The sequence below is a fragment of the Pleurodeles waltl genome, chromosome 6 (genome assembly GCF_031143425.1).
Source record: "Pleurodeles waltl isolate 20211129_DDA chromosome 6, aPleWal1.hap1.20221129, whole genome shotgun sequence".
In the NCBI taxonomy this organism is placed as follows: domain Eukaryota; kingdom Metazoa; phylum Chordata; class Amphibia; order Caudata; family Salamandridae; genus Pleurodeles; species Pleurodeles waltl.
In genome coordinates this window covers 724,591,876-724,612,820 of record NC_090445.1, presented here as the reverse complement: position 1 = coordinate 724,612,820, position 20,945 = coordinate 724,591,876, and the positions used below count along the sequence as shown (strand labels likewise).

The following is a 20,945-nucleotide window of genomic DNA, read 5'->3' as shown; positions in this document are numbered from 1 at the left end:
AGAAACTCACCGGCCTGTCTCCTGCCTTCCAAAGATCCTGCTCCAGCGACGCCTTCCGAAGGGACCAGCGACCTCGACACCCTCTGAGGACTGCCCCTGCTTCGAAAAGACAAGAAACTCCCGAGGACAGCGGACCTGCTCCAAGAAAAGCTGCAACTTTGTTTCCAGCAGCTTTAAAGAACCCTGCAAGCTCCCCGCAAGAAGCGTGAGACTTGCAACACTGCACCCGGCGACCCCGACTCGACTGGTGGAGATCCGACGCCTCAGGAGGGACCCCAGGACTACTCTGATACTGTGAGTACCAAAACCTGTCCCCCCTGAGCCCCCACAGCGCCGCCTGCAGAGGGAATCCCGAGGCTTCCCCTGACCGCGACTCTTTGAACCTAAAGTCCCGACGCCTGGGAGAGACCCTGCACCCGCAGCCCCCAGGACCTGAAGGACCGGACTTTCACTGGAGAAGTGACCCCCAGGAGTCCCTCTCCCTTGCCCAAGTGGAGGTTTCCCCGAGGAATCCCCCCCTTGCCTGCCTGCAGCGCTGAAGAGATCCCGAGATCTCTCATAGACTAACATTGCGAACCCGACGCTTGTTTCTACACTGCACCCGGCCGCCCCCGCGCCGCTGAGGGTGAAATTTCTGTGTGGACTTGTGTCCCCCCCGGTGCCCTACAAAACCCCCCTGGTCTGCCCTCCGAAGACGCGGGTACTTACCTGCAAGCAGACCGGAACCGGGGCACCCCCTTCTCTCCATTCTAGCCTATGTGTTTTGGGCACCACTTTGAACTCTGCACCTGACCGGCCCTGAGCTGCTGGTGTGGTGACTTTGGGGTTGCTCTGAACCCCCAACGGTGGGCTACCTTGGACCAAGAACTGAACCCTGTAAGCGTCTTACTTACCTGGTAAAACTAATCAAAACTTACCTCCCCTAGGAACTGTGAAAATTGCACTAAGTGTCCACTTTTAAAACAGCTATTTGTCAATAACTTGAAAAGTATACATGCAATTTTGATGATTTGAAGTTCCTAAAGTACTTACCTGCAATACCTTTCGAATGAGCTATTACATGTAGAATTTGAACCTGTGGTTCTTAAAATAAACTAAGAAAAGATATTTTTCTATATAAAAACCTATTGGCTGGATTTGTCTCTGAGTGTGTGTACCTCATTTATTGTCTATGTGTATGTACAACAAATGCTTAACACTACTCCTTGGATAAGCCTACTGCTCGACCACACTACCACAAAATAGAGCATTAGTATTATCTATTTTTACCACTATTTTACCTCTAAGGGGAACCCTTGGACTCTGTGCATGCTATTCCTTACTTTGAAATAGCACATACAGAGCCAACTTCCTACACTCGGTCAGAACAAGAGGCTAGAACTAAAGGGGTGGTGATATTAGATCGGACTAATAAATTAAATTTTATTAGGCAGAAGGCGGATAGGGGAGGGAGATGGGTAATTGTAGAATGTAGTTATGGGTATGGTAGCTTTACACTATGCTCTTTATATGGGGCAGTTACGGATGATCCAATAGTTTTAGATACTCTTGCTATAGAACTAACAGGATGGGCTCCCCCGTATATTCTATGTGGTGACTGCAACTTTAATGGTTCTTGGGAGGGATTACAGGATGTTTTAGCGCCTACGAAGAAGTACCAGGGGCGTAAACCTCGAGTATATAATGCAATGGTCGCTATTCAGAAAGAACTAGGATTAGTGGATGCATGGGTGAGATTATGCAAGCCAGACCCTGGATATACCTATTATTCGTCCCCTCATGCGAAATTAGCACGACTTGATTACTTTTTGATCTCTCCTGTATTATTGAACCGGGGTAGGATGGAGTCATATCCACGGGTTGTATCAGATCATAATCCCTTAGTACTAGAATTGGAATTGGATGGGATGGGTTAGAACCAAAGGTTAGGAGATGGACATTCGAAAGAGGGCTTCTTAAGGACCCGGAATATTGCACATATATGAGCAAGTGGATAGCTGAAATCTTGGGGTTCAACCAAGGGACAGCTCCGGTAGAGATAGTTTGGGATACTTTAAAAGCTGGAATACGAGGTGAAACATTGAGTTTCAGCATTAAAAAGCAAAAAAATACCCAAAGCAAAATAAAAGATTTTCAAACGAAACTAAGGGTGCTAGAAAGACAGTTGGTTATTGCGATAGAAACTGGGGGTGATATAAAAAGGGCTCAGGAGGAAGTTGTTATAGCTAAAGCAGTAATTAATGAGACTATGACCCAAAGAATAGCAGAGAAATATCTAGCGCAACGCTCACAAGGGTATGAGTACGGAGAAAAATCCGGGCGTTTATTAGCAATACGGGCAAGCCAGAAAATAGCATCCGGGATTATTAGAGAGATTAAAGATTGGCAAGGACAAACAGTGGTAGATGTGGATGGAATTAGGCAGGTTTTCCACAGATACTATACGGAATTATATGATGACACATTTATATTTTCAGAGGAAGAAATGTTTAAATTTTTAAGCCCCATTAAAGGGGATAAAATACCGGAGAGTGATATTTTATATCTAGGGGAACAGATAGATATCTCGGAAATTGACAAAGCATTGGGTGATTTAGCCACTGGAAAAGCCACAGGCCCCGATTCAATTCCTTTAGAGTTTTATAAAACGTTTAAAGCTATATTGCTTCCGGTAATGATAGAGCTGTTTATTCAGGTACAGAATGGAGGGGCAATCCCTCCGTCGTGGGATATGGCTAATGTAGTAATGTTTTTGAAGAAAGGGAAACCCCCATCAAACCCGGCGTCATACCGGCCAATTACACTAATCAATAGCAACACTAAAATATATTCAAAGATATTAGCCGCTCGATTATCTCGGGTGATTAGGAAGATAGTCCTCCCTAGACAGCACGGGTTTGTCCCAGGAAGGGATGCCACTGATCATATTCGAAGGGTTATTGCACTCTTGGACGCTACGGAAGTGGCTGAGGAGCCGATGGCAGTCGCATTATTAGATGCAGAAAAGGCATTCGATCGGGTGAACTGGAAGTATTTATGGCATGCAATGGAGCATTATGGGCTAGGGAAGAAATTTATCGCAGCAATAAGGGCCCTATATAGATCACCGGTAGTGAAAATTCAACTAATGGGGGGGACAATCGGAGAATGTTCAGGTTAAGAGAGGTACTAGACAGGGATGTCCATGTTCTCCGCTCCTGTTTGCTGTATATATTGATCCCTTGCTCAGACAGATCGAAGAAAATAACAAGATTCCACCGATTCATAGGCAGGGATGGGATACAAAAGTTTTAGCTTATGCAGATGATTTAGCTATATTAACTCCCACCCCTGACCCGGCATTGAGAGAGGTTGAAAAGGTATCAATGAAATTCAGAAGATTTTCTGGATATCTCCTAAACAGAGCTAAAACGCAGATATTGATTAATCAATATACAGACACTCAGGATACCCGAAGGGTGGACCACGCAGTATATCTGGGTATAGATATTACGCCACAAGTAGGAGAAATTGTTAATTTAAATCTGGATCCCATACTTGCTAAAGCAAGACAAGATATGTGCAGATGGAATAATCTACATCTAACTATTATGGGAAGGTGTAATATGGTAAAAATGATTTTCCTCTCCAAGCTGCTGTATTTGTTTCGGGCTATACCGCTGAGCTTCACTAATCCCAGATTCAAAGAGATAGAGTGGTTATGAGATTCATCTGGGCATAAGGCAAGTGTAGAAGAGCAAGTAAATTCATGTCTCTTTCTCAAGAAAGAGGGGGTTGGTCCTTACCAAATATAAAATTATACCAAATGGCAGCAGCTTTTCAGTATATGCCCTTTATGGGGCTCTAAGAAAGAAGGGACTCCGGAAGAGGATTGTCCTAACATATAGGAGCTGCAGATAGGAGCAGTAGCTAATGGGAGTCTGGTAACATTTCACGAGCCCGGGTACTACAAGAAAACTCGATATAAGGTATTGGAGGCGGCTTATAAGTGCTGGCGGTCATGGTATAAAAAGAAAGGATTTGGCAGATATAATTGCTATACCATGATTGAAAAGAACCCATTGCTCCCTGAAATATTTAAGGATAAATGTATGGCAAGCTGGGCCTCTGTAGGTATAGTGAGGCTCGGGAATCTCTTTGATAATTTTGGGGTCAAGGCATTTGGTGATTTACAGAAGTGCTATGGTGTAGAGCGTAGGGATTTTTTTAAATACTTACAGATACGAGATTTTCTTGTAAAGAAAACAGGAGGTGTGCAGGGATTTAGAAGTGATCAATTACTGGACGATATTTTGGCTAATCCTAATATATCAATTAGGTCAATTTACCGATTACTAATGGCAGAACAGCCGGATGACCTAGAGAAGAATAGTGAAAAGTGGAACAAGAAACTGGAAGATGGGAGTAAGATCTTTTTAAGGTCATTAGAATTGGGACACTATCCTACTTTCCTCCTCCCTCCAAGCGCAACATTATAAGACCATGTTTGATCTGTATCATACTCCAGCTCATCTTGTTAAATGGGGCAGCTTATCGGGAACAAGCTGTTCAAGATGTGGGATGTATGGAACAGATATTGTACACATGATGGCTACATGCGGGGAATTAAAGGCTTTGAGGGAGGGCATTCAATCTGTATTGAAAGAAGTTTTGGGATATGATCTAGTTCTTACCCCCGAGACGATGGTCTTCGGGGTTAGTGGTGAAACGGATAATCTACATAGAGCATTTATTTTTGTGGCTTCGGCAGTATACCGACTGTGTATATCATCTGCTTGGCTTAACGTTTGACCTCCGTCCTGGCAGCAATGGCTGGCCAGATTATTGTCTCTATATTATTTGGAGATAGCATTGTATGAACGTAAAGGGAAACAGGCTAGGAGGAAAGGGAAGTCCATATGGGGGGCATTTCAGGACTGGATTTTGGGTCATAATGATTAAATGTTTAAATCAAAATAGTATGTTACCATTTAAGTGATGGAAATTTTTCTCCCAAAAGTCTATCCCCCGCAGGTTTGAACTTGTTTCGTTTTTTCATAGGTATTTGTTGTATGATCCCTTTCCAAGATAAAAATAATAAAAAAAAGAATTAAAAAAAGGAAAAAAAAAAAAAAGAATCAAAGGCAAAAAGTCAGGGGGTAACCATGCCAAGGAGGCATTTTCTTACAGTACTGATTTACCAAATGTAAGGAAATGCCTCCTTGGCATGGTTGCCCCCTGACTTTTTGCCTTTGCTGATGCTATGTTTACAATTGAAAGTGTGCTGAGGCCTGCTAACCAGGCCCCAGCACCAGTGTTCTTTCCCTAACCTGTACTTTTGTATCCACAATTGGCAGACCCTGGCATCCAGATAAGTCCCTTGTAACTGGTACTTCTAGTACCAAGGGCCCTGATGCCAAGGAAGGTCTCTAAGGGCTGCAGCATGTCTTATGCCACCCTGGAGACCTCTCACTCAGCACAGACACACTGCTTGCCAGCTTGTGTGTGCTAGTGAGAACAAAACGAGTAAGTCGACATGGCACTCCCCTCAGGGTGCCATGCCAGCCTCTCACTGCCTATGCAAGTATAGGTCAGTCACCCCTCTAGCAGGCCTTACAGCCCTAACGCAGGGTGCACTATACCATAGGTGAGGGTACCAGTGCATGAGCATGGTACCCCTACAGTGTCTAAACAAAACCTTAGACATTGTAAGTGCAGGGTAGCCATAAGAGTATATGGTCTGGGAGTTTGTCAAACACGAACTCCACAGCACCATAATGGCTACACTGAAAACTGGGAAGTTTGGTATCAAACTTCTCAGCACAATAAATGCACACTGATGCCAGTGTACATTTTATTGCAAAATACACCCCAGAGGGCACCTTAGAGGTGCCCCCTGAAACTTAACCGACTGTCTGTGTAGGCGGACTAGTTCCAGCAGCCTGCCACACTAGAGACATGTTGCTGGCCCCATGGGGAGAGTGCCTTTGTCACTCTGAGGCCAGTAACAAAGCCTGCACTGGGTGGAGATGCTAACACCTCCCCCAGGCAGGAGCTGTAAAACCTGGCGGTGAGCCTCAAAGGCTCACCCCTTTGTCACAGCCCAGCAGGGCACTCCAGCTTAGTGGAGTTGCCCGCCCCCTCCGGCCACGGCCCCCACTTTTGGCGGCAAGGTTGGAGGGAACAAAGAAAGCAACAAGGAGGAGTCACTGACCAGTCAGGACAGCCCCTAAGGTGTCCTGAGCTGAGGTTACTCTAACTTTTAGAAATCCTCCATCTTGCAGATGGAGGATTCCCCCAATAGAGTTAGGATTGTGACCCCCTCCCCTTGGGAGGAGGCACAAAGAGGGTGTACCCACCCTCAGGGCTAGTAGCCATTGGCTACTAACCCCCCAGACCTAAACACGCCCTTAAATTTAGTATTTAAGGGCTTCCCTGAACCTAAAGATTTAGATTCCTGCAACAACAAGAAGAAGAAGGACTGCCTAGCTGAAAACCCCTGCAGAGGAAGACCAGAAGACAACAACTGCCTTGGCTCCAGAAACTCACCGGCCTGTCTCCTGCCTTCCAAAGAACTCTGCTCCAGCGACGCCTTCCAAAGGGACCAGCGACCTCTGAATCCTCTGAGGACTGCCCTACTTCGACGACGACAAGAAACTCCCGAGGACAGCGGACCTGCTCCAAAAAGACTGCAACTTTATCCAAAGGAGCAGCTTTAAAGATCCCTGCAATCTCCCCGCAAGAAGCGTGAGACTTGCAACACTGCACCCGGCGACCCCGACTCGGCTGGTGGAGAACCAACACCTCAGGGAGGACCCCCGGACTACTCTACGACTGTGAGTACCAAAACCTGTCCCCCCTGAGCCCCCACAGCGCCGCCTGCAGAGGGAATCCCGAGGCTTCCCCTGACCGCGACTCTCTGAAACCTAAGTCCCGACGCCTGGAAAAGACCCTGCACCCGCAGCCCCCAGGACCTGAAGGTCCGGACTTTCACTGCAGAAGTGACCCCCAGGAGTCCCTCTCCCTTGCCCAAGTGGAGGTTTCCCCGAGGAAGCCCCCCCCTTGCCTGCCTGCAGCGCTAAAGAGATCCCTTGATCTCTCATTGACTTACATTGCAAACCCGACGCTTGTTCTAACACTGCACCCGGCCGCCCCCGCGCTGCTGAGGGTGAAATTTCTGTGTGGGCTTGTGTCCCCCCCGGTGCCCTACAAAACCCCCCTGGTCTGCCCTCCCAAGACGCGGGTACTTACCTGTAAGCAGACCGGAACCGGGGCACCCCCTTCTCTCCATTCTAGCCTATGCGTTTGGGCACCACTTTGAACTCTGCACCTGACCGGCCCTGAGCTGCTGGTGTGGTAACTTTGGGGTTGCTCTGAACCCCCAACGGTGGGCTACCTTGGACCAAGAACTGAACCCTGTAAGTGTCTTACTTACCTGGTAAAACTAACAAAAACTTACCTCCCCCAGGAACTGTGAAAATTGCACGGTGTCCACTTTTAAAATAGCTATTTGTGAATAACTTGAAAAGTATACATGCAATTGAAATGATTCAAAGTTCCTAATGTACTTACCTGCAATACCTTTCAAACAAGAGATTACATGTTAAATTTGAACCTGTGGTTCTTAAAATAAACTAAGAAAAGATATTTTTCTATAACAAAACCTATTGGCTGGATTTGTCTCTGAGTGTGTGTACCTCATTTATTGTCCTTGTGTATGTACAACAAATGCTTAACACTACTCCTTGGATAAGCCTACTGCTCGACCACACTACCACAAAATAGAGCATTAGTATTATCTATTTTTACCACTATTTTACCTCTAAGGGGAACCCTTGGACTCCCTGCATGCTATTCCTTACTTTGAAATAGCACATACAGAGCCAACTTCCTACATTGGTGGATCAGCGGTGGGATACAAGACTTTGCATTTGCTGGACTACTCAGCCAATACCTGATCACACGACAAATTCCAAAATTGTCATTAGAAATTGATTTTTTGCAATTTGAAAAGTTTTCTAAAATTCTTAAAAGACCTGCTAGGGCCTTGTGTTAGATCCTGTTTAGCATTTCTTTTAGAGTTTAAAAGTTTGTAAAAGTTTGAATTAGATTCTAGAACCAGTTTTAGATTCTTAAAAAGTATTCCAACTTTTAGAAGCAAAATGTCTAGCACAGATGTGACTGTGGTGGAACTCGACACCACACCTTACCTCCATCTACAGATGAGAGAGCTAAGGTCACTCTGTAAACTAAAGAAAATAGCAATGGGCCCCAAACCTACCAAAGTACAGCTCCAGGTGCTTTTGGCAGAGTTTGAAAAGGCCAACCCCTCTGAGGATGGCAACTCAGAGGATGAAGATAGTGACTTGGAGGGAAATTCCCCCCCTCCAGTCCTACTTAGGGAGAGCAGGGCTTCTCAAGCCCTGACTCCACAAATAATAGTCAGAGATGCTGGTTCCCTCACAGGAGGGACCAACAACTCTGAAATCACTGAGGATAACTCCAGTGAAGAGGACATCCAGTTAGCCAGGATGGCCAAAAGATTGGCTTTGGAAAGACAGATCCTAGCCATAGAGAGGGAAAGACAAGAGATGGGCCTAGGACCCATCAATGGTGGCAGCAACATAAATAGGGTCAGAGATTCTCCTGACATGTTGAAAATCCCTAAAGGGATTGTAACTAAATATGAAGATGGTGATGACATCACCAAATGGTTCACAGCTTTTGAGAGGGCTTGTGTAACCAGAAAAGTGAACAAATCTCACTGGGGTGCTCTCCTTTGGGAAATGTTCACAGGAAAGTGTAGGGATAGACTCCTCACACTCTCTGGAAAAGATGCAGAATCTTATGACCTCATGAAGGGTACCCTGATTGAGGGCTTTGGATTCTCCACTGAGGAGTATAGGATTAGATTCAGGGGGGCTCAAAAAACCTCGAGCCAGACCTGGGTTGACTTTGTAGACTACTCAGTAAAAACACTAGATGGTTGGATTCAAGGCAGTGGTGTAAGTAATTATGATGGGCTGTACAATTTATTTGTGAAAGAACACCTGTTAAGTAATTGTTTCAATGATAAACTGCATCAGCATCTGGTAGACCTAGGACCAATTTCTCCCCAAGAATTGGGAAAGAAGGCGGACCATTGGGTCAAGACTAGGGTGTCCAAAAGAAAGGGGTCACAAAACCACCCCAGGGGAAGGGTGGTGAGACAGCCAAAAACAAAAATAGTAAAGAGTCTTCTACAGGCCCCCAAAAACCTGCACAGGAGGGTGGGCCCAGAGCCTCTTCACAAAACAATCCTGGGTACAAGGGTAAAAACTTTGATCCCAAAAAGGCCTGGTGTCGAAACTGTAGTCAGTCTGGACACCAAACTGGAGACAAGGCCTGTCCCAAGAAAAGTTCCACTCCAAACTCCAATCCAGCTAACACTGGAAGGGCTAGTCTCCAAGTGGGATCAACAGTGTGCCCAGAGCAAATCAGGGTCCACACTGAAGCTACTCTAGTCTCTGAGGGTGGGGTGGATTTAGCCACACTAGCTGCCTGGCCGCCTAACATGCAAAAATACAGGCAGCAGCTCTTTATTAATGGGACAAGTGTAGAGGGCCTGAGGGATACAGGTGCCAGTGTCACCATGGTGACAGAGAAACTGGTTTCCCCTGGCCAATACCTGACTGGAAAAACGTATACAGTCACCAACGCTGACAATCAGACTAAAGCACATCCCATGGCAATGGTAACTTTAGAATGGGGAGGGGTCAATGGCCTGAAACAGGTGGTGGTCTCCTCAAACATCCCAGTAGACTGTCTGCTTGGAAATGACCTGGAGGCCTCAGCATGGGCTGAGGTAGAACTAAAAACCCATGCAGCCATGCTGGGTATCCCTGAACTGGTGTGTGTAAAAACAAGAGCACAATGCAAGGCACGGGGTGAAAAAGTAGAGCTGGAGTCTGGAAAAATGGCCCAGCCTACCAAGAGAAAAGGAAAGTCAGTTGGGAAACCAATTGCAACACAGTCAGAAAAAGGGAACCTCTCTTCTCAGGAAGAAGTTCTGCCCTCTGAGGGAACTGAGCCTTTGGAGCTTGAACCTTATCAGGTTGAGCTCTTAGGCCCAGGGGGACCCTCAAGGGAAGAGCTGTGTAAGGGACAAGAAACCTGTCCCTCTCTTGAAGGCCTTAGGCAGCAAGCTGCTGAAGAGTCCAAGGGCAAGAAAAATGGAACACATAGGGTCTATTGGGAAGATGGACTCCTGTACACTGAGGCCAGAGACCCCAAACCTGGTGCCACTAGGAGAGTGGTAGTGCCTCAGTCGTTCAGAAAGTTTATCCTGACCTTAGCCCATGATATTCCCCTTGCTGGGCATTTGGGACAAACCAAGACGTGGGAGAGGTTAGTCAACCACTTCTACTGGCCCAATATGTCCCAGAAGGTTAAGGAGTTTTGCCTCTCCTGCCCCACCTGTCAATCCAGTGGTAAGACAGGTGGGCACCCAAAGGCCCCCCTCATTCCACTTCCAGTGGTGGGGGTCCCCTTTGAAAGAGTGGGTGTGGACATAGTGGGTCCACTGGAACCTCCCACAGCCTCAGGAAATATGTACATCCTAGTAGTAGTGGATCATGCTACTAGGTATCCTGAAGCTATTCCCCTTAGGTCGACTACTGCCCCTGCAGTAGCCAAGGCCCTCATTGGTATCTTTACCAGAGTGGGTTTCCCTAAGGAGGTGGTGTCTGACAGAGGTACCAACTTCATGTCAGCATACCTAAAACACATGTGGAATGAGTGTGGAGTGACTTACAAATTCACTATACCATACCATCCACAAACTAATGGCTTAGTTGAGAGATTCAACAAGACATTAAAAGGCATGATCATGGGGCTCCCAGAAAAACTCAAAAGGAGATGGGATGTCCTCTTGCCATGTCTGCTTTTTGCTTACAGAGAGGTGCCACAGAAGGGAGTAGGATTCTCACCCTTTGAACTTCTGTTTGGTCACCCTGTAAGGGGACCACTTGCTCTTGTTAAAGAAGGCTAGGAGAGACCTCTTCATGAGCCTAAACAAGACATAGTGGACTATGTACTTGGCCTTCGCTCTAGAATGGCAGAGTACATGGAAAAGGCAACCAAAAACCTTGAGGCCAGCCAACAGCTCCAGAAGTTTTGGTATGACCAAAAGGCTGCAATGGTTGAGTTCCAACCAGGGCAGAAAGTCTGGGTTCTGGAGCCTGTGGCTCCCAGGGCACTTCAGGACAAATGGAGTGGCCCTTACCCAGTGCTAGAAAGGAAGAGTCAGGTCACCTACCTGGTGGACCTGGGCACAAGCAGGAGCCCCAAGAGGGTGATCCATGTGAACCGCCTTAAGCTCTTCCATGACAGGGCTGATGTAAATCTGTTGATGGTAACAGATGAGGATCAGGAGGCAGAGAGTGAACCTCTCCCTGATCTTCTGTCATCAGACCCAAAAGATGGCTCAGTAGATGGAGTGATCTACTCAGACACCCTCTCTGGCCAACAGCAAGCTGATTGTAGGAGAGTCCTACAACAGTTTCCTGAACTCTTCTCCCTAACCCCTGGTCAGACACACCTGTGTACCCATGATGTGGACACAGGAGACAGCATGCCTGTCAAAAACAAAATTTTTAGACAGTCTGACCATGTTAAGGAAAGCATCAAGGTGGAAGTCCACAAGATGCTGGAATTGGGAGTAATTGAGCGCTCTGACAGCCCCTGGGCTAGCCCAGTGGTCTTAGTCCCCAAACCTCACACCAAAGATGGAAAGAAAGAGATGAGGTTTTGTGTGGACTACAGAGGGCTCAATTCTGTCACCAAGACAGATGCTCATCCCATTCCTAGAGCTGATGAGCTCATAGACAAATTAGGTGCTGCCAAATTCTTAAGTACCTTTGACTTGACAGCAGGGTACTGGCAAATAAAAATGGCACCTGGAGCAAAAGAGAAAACAGCATTCTCCACACCTGATGGGCATTATCAGTTTACTGTTATGCCCTTTGGTTTAAAGAATGCCCCTGCCACCTTCCAAAGGTTGGTGAATCAAGTCCTTGCTGGTCTGGAGTCCTTTAGCACAGCTTATCTTGATGATATTGCGGTCTTTAGCTCCACCTGGCAGGATCACCTGGTCCACCTGAAGAAGGTTTTGAAGGCTCTGCAATCTGCAGGCCTCTCTATCAAGGCATCCAAATGCCAGATAGGGCAGGGAACTGTGGTTTACTTGGGCCACCTTGTAGGTGGAGGCCAAGTTCAGCCACTCCAACCCAAGATCCAGACTATTCTGGACTGGGTAGCTCCAAAAACCCAGACTCAAGTCAGGGCATTCCTTGGCTTGACTGGGTACTACAGGAGGTTTGTGAAGGGATATGGATCCATTGTGACAGCCCTCACTGAACTCACCTCCAAGAAAATGCCCAAGAAAGTGAACTGGACTGTGGAATGCCAACAGGCCTTTGACACCCTGAAACAAGCAATGTGCTCAGCACCAGTTCTAAAAGCTCCAGATTATTCTAAGCAGTTCATTGTGCAGACAGATGCCTCTGAACATGGGATAGGGGCAGTTTTGTCCCAAACAAATGATGATGGCCTTGACCAGCCTGTTGCTTTCATTAGCAGGAGGTTACTCCCCAGGGAGCAGCGTTGGAGTGCCATTGAGAGGGAGGCCTTTGCTGTGGTTTGGTCCCTGAAGAAGCTGAGACCATACCTCTTTGGGACTCACTTCCTAGTTCAAACTGACCACAGACCTCTCAAATGGCTGATGCAAATGAAAGGTGAAAATCCTAAACTGTTGAGGTGGTCTATCTCCCTACAGGGAATGGACTTTATAGTGGAACACAGACCTGGGACTGCCCATGCCAATGCAGATGGCCTTTCCAGGTTCTTCCACTTAGAAAATGAAGACTCTCTTGGGAAAGGTTAGTCTCATCCTCTTTCGTTTGGGGGGGGGGGGGGGGGGGGGGGGGGGGGGTTGTGTAAGGAAATGCCTCCTTGGCATGGTTGCCCCCTGACTTTTTGCCTTTGCTGATGCTATGTTTACAATTGAAAGTGTGCTGAGGCCTGCTAACCAGGCCCCAAGCACCAGTGTTCTTTCCCTAACCTGTACTTTTGTATCCACAATTGGCAGACCCTGGCATCCAGATAAGTCCCTTGTAACTGGTACTTCTAGTACCAAGGGCCCTGATGCCAAGGAAGGTCTCTAAGGGCTGCAGCATGTCTTATGCCACCCTGGAGACCTCTCACTCAGCACAGACACACTGCTTGCCAGCTTGTGTGTGCTAGTGAGAACAAAACGAGTAAGTCGACATGGCACTCCCCTCAGGGTGCCATGCCAGCCTCTCACTGCCTATGCAAGTATAGGTCAGTCACCCCTCTAGCAGGCCTTACAGCCCTAACGCAGGGTGCACTATACCATAGGTGAGGGTACCAGTGCATGAGCATGGTACCCCTACAGTGTCTAAACAAAACCTTAGACATTGTAAGTGCAGGGTAGCCATAAGAGTATATGGTCTGGGAGTTTGTCAAACACGAACTCCACAGCACCATAATGGCTACACTGAAAACTGGGAAGTTTGGTATCAAACTTCTCAGCACAATAAATGCACACTGATGCCAGTGTACATTTTATTGCAAAATACGCCCCAGAGGGCACCTTAGAGGTGCCCCCTGAAACTTAACCGACTGTCTGTGTAGGCTGACTAGTTCCAGCAGCCTGCCACACTAGAGACATGTTGCTGGCCCCATGGGGAGAGTGCCTTTGTCACTCTGAGGCCAGTAACAAAGCCTGCACTGGGTGGAGATGCTAACACCTCCCCCAGGCAGGAGCTGTAAAACCTGGCGGTGAGCCTCAAAGGCTCACCCCTTTGTCACAGCCCAGCAGGGCACTCCAGCTTAGTGGAGTTGCCCGCCCCCTCCGGCCACGGCCCCCACTTTTGGCGGCAAGGTTGGAGGGAACAAAGAAAGCAACAAGGAGGAGTCACTGACCAGTCAGGACAGCCCCTAAGGTGTCCTGAGCTGAGGTGACTAACTTTTAGAAATCCTCCATCTTGCAGATGGAGGATTCCCCCAATAGGGTTAGGATTGTGACCCCCTCCCCTTGGGAGGAGGCACAAAGAGGGTGTACCCACCCTCAAGGCTAGTAGCCATTGGCTACTAACCCCCCAGACCTAAACACGCCCTTAAATTTAGTATTTAAGGGCTTCCCTGAACCTAAAGATTTAGATTCCTGCAACAACAAGAAGAAGGACTGCCTAGCTGAAAACCCCTGCAGAGGAAGACCAGAAGACAACAACTGCCTTGGCTCCAGAAACTCACCGGCCTGTCTCCTGCCTTCCAAAGAACTCTGCTCCAGCGACGCCTTCCAAAGGGACCAGCGACCTCTGAATCCTCTGAGGACTGCCCTACTTCGACGACGACAAGAAACTCCCGAGGACAGCGGACCTGCTCCAAAAAGACTGCAACTTTATCCAAAGGAGCAGCTTTAAAGATCCCTGCAATCTCCCCGCAAGAAGCGTGAGACTTGCAACACTGCACCCGGCGACCCCGACTCGGCTGGTGGAGAACCAACACCTCAGGGAGGACCCCCGGACTACTCTACGACTGTGAGTACCAAAACCTGTCCCCCCTGAGCCACCACAGCGCCGCCTGCAGAGGGAATCCCGAGGCTTCCCCTGACCGCGACTCTCTGAAACCTAAGTCCCGACGCCTGGAAAAGACCCTGCACCCGCAGCCCCCAGGACCTGAAGGACCGGACTTTCACTGCAGAAGTGACCCCCAGGAGTCCCTCTCACTTGCCCAAGTGGAGGTTTCCCCGAGGAAGCCCCCCCTTGCCTGCCTGCAGCGCTAAAGAGATCCCTTGATCTCTCATTGACTTACATTGCGAACCCGACGCTTGTTCTAACACTGCACCCGGCCGCCCCCGCGCCGCTGAGGGTGAAATTTCTGTGTGGGCTTGTGTCCCCCCCGGTGCCCTACAAAACCCCCCTGGTCTGCCCTCCCAAGACGCGGGTACTTACCTGTAAGCAGACCGGAACCGGGGCACCCCCTTCTCTCCATTCTAGCCTATGCGTTTGGGCACCACTTTGAACTCTGCACCTGACCGGCCCTGAGCTGCTGGTGTGGTAACTTTGGGGTTGCTCTGAACCCCCAACGGTGGGCTACCTTGGACCAAGAACTGAACCCTGTAAGTGTCTTACATACCTGGTAAAACTAACAAAAACTTACCTCCCCCAGGAACTGTGAAAATTGCACTGTGTCCACTTTTAAAATAGCTATTTGTGAATAGCTTGAAAAGTATACATGCAATTGAAATGATTCAAAGTTCCTAATGTACTTACCTGCAATACCTTTCAAACAAGAGATTACATGTTAAATTTGAACCTGTGGTTCTTAAAATAAACTAAGAAAAGATATTTTTCTATAACAAAACCTATTGGCTGGATTTGTCTCTGAGTGTGTGTACCTCATTTATTGTCCTTGTGTATATACAACAAATGCTTAACACTACTCCTTGGATAAGCCTACTGCTCGACCACACTACCACAAAATAGAGCATTAGTATTATCTATTTTTACCACTATTTTACCTCTAAGGGGAACCCTTGGACTCTGTGCATGCTATTCCTTACTTTGAAATAGCACATACAGAGCCAACTTCCTACACCAAACTGAGCCAAAACATGGATGTCAGTACGAGGGATACACCCAACTTTTAATTAGTGTTCAGAAAACTGTGAAATGCCAGTTGCGCAATGCTGTAGGTCAGCGGTTTTTAACCTTTTGACTGCTGTGGATCCCCACTGGATTATTACTGGAGTGTGGGGACTGATTCATTATTGAAAGCCAGAGAACCCTACCCTAAGAAATTGCTATGATTGGAAACTCAAAACACACAAAAGAACAAAAGAACAAAAATATTTACAAACCAAACAAAGGCCGAAATACTGCAATATTTAGTTGTATTCCAAATCAAATTTGGAAACGTTTTCAGATGATTATTTTTTAATTTTTTTTTTAATATTATTCGTTTTAATTTATTCATTTTAATATCATTTAATTTTGAAAAACATCGGCACACCCATGAAGGGGCCTCTGGACCCGCTGGGATACCCTGAACAGAAGTTAGGAACCACTGTTGTAGGTAACTTTTGTGGCCAAATTGCAATTATTGGTGCAAAACCACTCACAAGTACATTTGTTGGACCGCGACTAACAGAGGGACTTCAGAAGACTCTGCATTGCCAATTTACCTTCTTTTTATTTGACACCTCATAAATACCGTTCACTTCACAGACACACAGAAAGACATGAGTAGTGCAGCAATCAAAAAAAGTAATTATCGTTTATCTTTTTCTTTAAAAATTGTAGCCATGTCAAAGTGTTAATGCTCGTAAAGGAGGCCATACCTTTATTCTGCTCGTTTTTAACTGGGATTATTCTGCCCAGTAGCTTGCTAAGCATTTCTTTTGAACCTTAAAATACATTTCTTTGTTTAGGTCTAAAAAAACTGATACATTCACCTTCATTAAGAAATTAAAGTGTTTGCAAGTCACCAGACAGTTCCTGGCCCTCAAAAACAAGGTGACAATACTTTAAGAAAAAGTTATTTATTCTGGTTAATGTTCTTAATGGTGGATCCCCTAACGGCAGAATCATCACCTGTAGGATATACCACAGGTAACAGACTGCATCCAGACACTTTCAGAGCAGTGCTCCTGCACACCACAAGTGGCACTGTGCTGCTCAGAGTGGACTTCTTTCTGCCCCAGAAGTAACTGAGCAGAGCTGCATGTAAGCGCCACCTCTGAGGAGCAGCATCAGGTTCTTGCTTCAATGTCTTCTGCACCCTCAGACGCAGAAGCACAAGTCAATCTGAGGTGCCAATGAGCAAGTCTCCAATTTTGGACATTTTCATGTGGTAAAAGGAAGCCACTATACAGAAAGGGGAGGTGGGCGCACTGGGGAGGAACCTCCGGTTGGATAGCGTATCCACCAGAAGGTTTGCTACAGAAGGTAAGTAACATTTTTTGATACCTCTCGTGCAGATTCCTCACCTGTAGACTATAAACCAAATCAGTACATCCACAAGGTGATGTGTTTTTTTAGAGGACTCCAAACAAAGTCCTTCAGGACCAAAAGGACAAGGCACCCTTTGCATCAAGCCTGGCTGACAAGGCAGAAGTGCCCCGCAAACGCATACGGATATACCCACGCGGCAGCCTGAGATGTTCAAAACAGGCACTGCAAGTCCCAACGTAGTGGTCTAGCCATGGCTTTGGATGAATGAGTACTTAGACCTTCTGGGGGTTGCTTCTTTGCAATTATATAGCAGGTGTTAAGGCAGAGGACTCTCCACTGTGACAGAGCATCTATCTGTACATCTGAACCTTTCAATGCCCCAGAGAACCTCACTAAGAGCTAATGGTCTACCTGATCTTCTTTGGTGTAATCAATGTAGAAGACTGTAGCTCTCTTGGGATGGAGTCAATGGACAATCGCTCCTCTTTCGAAGGTTAAAGTGGAGTAAAGAATGTTGGGAGGGAAACGGATTGCAAACATTGGGAAAAAAAAAGTCTAGCAAGAACGGTGCCCAACTCCTATATAACAGCTTGTCCTGAAAAAAAGTGATTTAGGGTGGCTGTATAGACAAAGCCTGGAATTCAAGCATGCAACAAGCTGAAGTGATTGCAATGAGAGACTATTTTGACACTGAGAAAGACTATTGTGACACTGAGAAAGAGTAGTGACGAACAGTGCAAGTGTTGCAAGTGATGTATACAGATAAAATTAGGACAACATTAAGATCTCACTGTTTAACAGTTTGGGAGGGAACATGTGTCAAACCTAATATGACACATCAGAACAGATTTAAACAAAGCTTGGCAGGTTTTGAAAATGCAAACACGCCAGAAGTGCTTTAAAATAACCTTTCAGAATGCCCACTGCAAGACCCTTCTGATCCAAGAACCATAGAAACAGTAATACATCTTATAGTTTAGCATGTAAGGGGACTGTGCTGCAACTCCACATAGGGCACAAATTCAAATTTGTTCCAGCAACCACTGTTGGACTTTGCAGGACAATGCTTTGTAGGGGAAATAAAATTCATAACCTCAGGATAAAGATCGAACACAGTTAACTGTGCCCTACTCTTCTGTCAGAATGATCTCCAGAAGTTGTAGTCTATGCGGAGGACAACTGGTCAGGCTCAGAAGGTCTGGGCACCATACTCTCCAGGCACTGTAGAATGACTTGCGCACAGTCATTCCTGATATTCTTCAGATCTCATAGCAGAGGCAGAAAGACATCAAATGCAAATACAAGGTGATGGATGGAATACTTGACTTATTCTCAGTCACTGGCAGCTTCTTGGGGTCACAACCTAGTCAACTGTTTTTCGCTGACCATGCACATCACTTCAGTTTGGACCCAGCCATATGCAAATCAGTCTTTATCCTGCTCTGTATGGGAACTGTTCAGCCTGAAATGCCAGGCCAGGTCCTTACTGACCCAGACCAGACAACTGTGACTGCTGTACAGATCTTGTTAAGCAACACACTTCCTAAATAGGTGAGAGTTGCCCTACTACCTTGTTGAGTGACCTTTTGCCTCTCCTTGAGCACCCTACCTTAAACCACCACCATACAAGAAAAAGAAAAAAGGTGGTAAATCCTTCTCTGTTGAAGCAGCCAAACTATGGAATTCATCATCCCTAAATATAAGCTCCATGGATAACTACTTATCTACAGAAGACTACTCAAGGGTTGGCTCTTTCCTTCATAACCACTATATTCAAACAGCAATGGACTGCATATGCCTGTGTAAAAATACCAACAGTCCTTTTTTAATTGGTGGTGGATTTCTTAGGTGTCCTGTCGAATTCTTCAACTGTTTTGGTGCTGTTTAAATGCTTTACACTTATTCCTATGCGTAAGCCTTGATGCTCAGTGCCACAGCTACCCAGGGTAGTGCTGAAGGTTTTACAAACAAAACCCAAGGGTCTTAAAGGAATTGGTAACATGGCGAGGTCACACCATCACACAATAAAACATCCTATTTCCTAACAAACATCAGCCCCAAGTTTCTTGGGGGCTCCTATTTCTGCTTTGATAAGGCCATGTCTAACTGCACCCACCCCTGCTTCTCTCTTGAAAGGTCATCATACTCAATGCAGAGGTATATCAATCCCATCATCAATGTCATGGTTATGAAAATCTGAACCAAAAACGTTCAGAAGTCTCTGAGGAACGCTGCTCAAAAGAGGAAGAGTTTTGTCTGAAACAGAACGTACTGGGAATCGGTGCAGTGGAATAGAGTCAAAGTGTGACCTCAGTCAGGGCTGAAGTGGATTCGACTCTAGTTTAGGCACTGGAATTGGCAAAGGCTCAACCTCCAGCACACCTGCGGCTCCAGCATTTGTGGAGAATGAACTGGCGTGGATCTTGGAGCCAAAGTGGAAGTCGGTAGTAGAGATGCCAGTGCAGTATCTGTGGCAGGCTCTAGGGGCACAGATGGCATCAAAAAAGTATCCACCATTGGTAATGTGAATGAAGATCCCTGCAGATTTTTTTTTCCCTGAAGGCAGACTAGAGGAACCAGCTGAGGCCACAAATATGCAGCATGGCCTTCAAGTCCTTGACCTGCTGTGGCATCGCCCATAGACCATGAAAGTTAGACACAGTGGGACCAGTTGTGGAACAGGCTGTGCAACTGGAGATCAGAAGCAAGATCGGTTCGCACTTAGACCCCACCCACCCCCACACGACTTCGGGCCATATGTACGAACACTTTTTCCCATAGACACAGAACGGGTAAAAAACCTTTGCTACATCTGGCCCTTAATTCGGTATTTGGCGACATAACTTTGGATCAGTCACAGAGTCCCCCTTCAGGTGCATGAGGTCATCAGCTTTACAAATCTTGGAATCATGCCCAAACACTTGTGCAGGTCATTCACTGATCTTTGCTTCGGACATTGTTCTTTTTCCAACTTGAAAAGAATTTCTAAGGCAATTCTGAACGAAAGGGAGCAGAACCTTGGATCTGTGTAACAAAGTGTAGAAAGAAAGGAAGAGACGTCTCTGCATAGGAGCGATGCTTATTTGCAGCTCCTTTTCACCACTTTGGGGGTGGTGGGTAGGTACAAAGTCAACATGGAGCTGCACAGTGCAGGGAAGCACTTTTGAGAAAGTTTCTAGTCCCAGTCTGGTGTCTGGGAAATATTCTACATGGGAGGAATCTGCACTCAGAAGTAGTCATTAGAAATAAACTACTGATATCAACATGGAGAATGCATGACACAAGGATAACCACAGTGTAATCAAATTAGGAAAAAACAAACCAATGACGAAATCACCTCATCATTCACTGCCATCGGACACAGATGGAGTTGCTAAACTGCCAGCTCTACAGGGCCAATCTTGTTCATATATTAAATTAGCCAATCATTAACCAGTTGTGTTGCTCTAGGTTCCAAGCAGCCTCAGTAATACTGTCCTTTTATTTGAACATGCTGCAATCGTGGGTTCAATGACAATATGAAACACCTGACTACAAGAGGCTGCGTTCTCAGTAATTCCATCAAATGATTTCTGACTTATAAGAAAAAGTCACTACAAGTCAGTCAGAAAGCTGCAACATGAACTAGAAGTGCTCAGTTAGCGATTAAGTATTTCAAGTATTTTAAAAGACATATGTCAAGTAGACATACATGCAACAATGTGTGTATGGAAGGGGATTGTTCTTTGCATGTCCTGCTATTATATCAGTGCCAATAATCCGGACACCAGTCTGCCACCAAACCCATATAGCAATCTGGATAACTCGTTACCGTTTTAGGCACTAGACGTCAGACTGGCCAACTATGTCCGAAATAAAATGGTTTTGTAAGAATTGTTGAGTTTATAGATACAACTGTTACCTAATGATGTGGAAACCTCTCAGGATTTAACATTTTCACTACCAGAGTAT

The 20,945-nt window shown here is 46.3% G+C and overlaps 1 protein-coding gene across 2 annotated transcripts in view; it reads right to left on the bottom strand.

Moving 5' to 3' along the window:
- The window catches only part of EIF3A (eukaryotic translation initiation factor 3 subunit A), a 541,057-nt gene that overhangs the window by 461,026 nt on the left and 59,086 nt on the right, over positions 1 to 20,945 (bottom strand). The window lies entirely within an intron of this gene.